Here is a 1,098-nt window from a genome sequence, read left to right as displayed (position 1 = left end):
AGAATTAGGAGGTGTGACCTTGTTGGAGGAAGTGTGTCACTGAGGATGGGCTTTAAGGTTTCAAAAGAAACATGAGATCCAGATCCTCTCTCTCTTCTCTCTTCTCTCTTCTCTCTTCTCTCTTCTCTCTTCTCTCTTCTCTCTTCTCTCTTCTCTCTTCTCTCTCTCTCTCTCTCTCTCTCTCTCTCTCTCTCTCTCTCTCTGCCTATAGATAAGAATATAAAGTTCTCAGCTTAATAGCCATGCCTGCCTTCATGTCACCATGTTCTCTGCCATGATAATAATGGACTAAGCCTCTGAAATTGCAAGCAAGCTCTCAGTTAAATGTTTTCTGTTGTAAGAGTTGCCTTGATCGTGGTGTCTCTTCACAGCAATAGAACAGTGACTAAGACAGCGCTTCCAAAACTTCATGGCCCCATTTCATCCCCAGTTATAGCTGCGAACACACTTTGCCAATGTATATTGTACCACGGAATTTCTGTGTGTCTGTTGTCTTGTACCATGATCTTCAGGGCATGGTTAAGTTTATTATAGTAGAAAGGGCTCATTATGGCTCCCTAGCTTTGACTTTATTAAATGTCATTATGATGGACTCCTACAGAAAGGTGTTTGATTCTCCCGTTCTCTGCTTTACAATGGAGAGCTGTGCCAAAAACTTCCTTCTGTGCACTCTCCTCCAGGACTAATTTTTCTCTTCATCTCTAAGTAGATGTTCTAGCAGAGATGGGTAGTTATCCATTTTGTACCACTGGACGCTCCCTGTAGTCATAAGTAGTAGTAGAGAGTTATAGGGGCAAAGGCTTGGTTGATTTTGTCAGACTATGAGTTTGATGAACTTTTCACAAGGTAAGACTTTTGTGGGTGTTGTCCCTTAGAAGCTGTCTGTCTTAGTCAGGGTTTCTATTCCTGCACAAACATCGTGACCAAGAAGCAAGTTGGGGAGGAAAGGGTTGCAGGACTGGAACTCAAGCAGGTCAGGGAGCAGGAGCTGATGCAGAGGCCATGGAAGGATGTTCTTTACTGGCTTGCTTCCCCTGGCTTGCTCAGCCTGCTCTCTTATAGAACCAAGACTACCAGCCCAGAGATGGTCCCACCCAC

Source organism: Mus pahari, chromosome 3, assembly GCF_900095145.1.
Source record: "Mus pahari chromosome 3, PAHARI_EIJ_v1.1, whole genome shotgun sequence".
NCBI classification, from domain to species: Eukaryota; Metazoa; Chordata; class Mammalia; order Rodentia; family Muridae; genus Mus; species Mus pahari.
The sequence above is the reverse complement of the archived record's forward strand: the minus strand, read 5'-3'. Positions refer to the sequence as shown.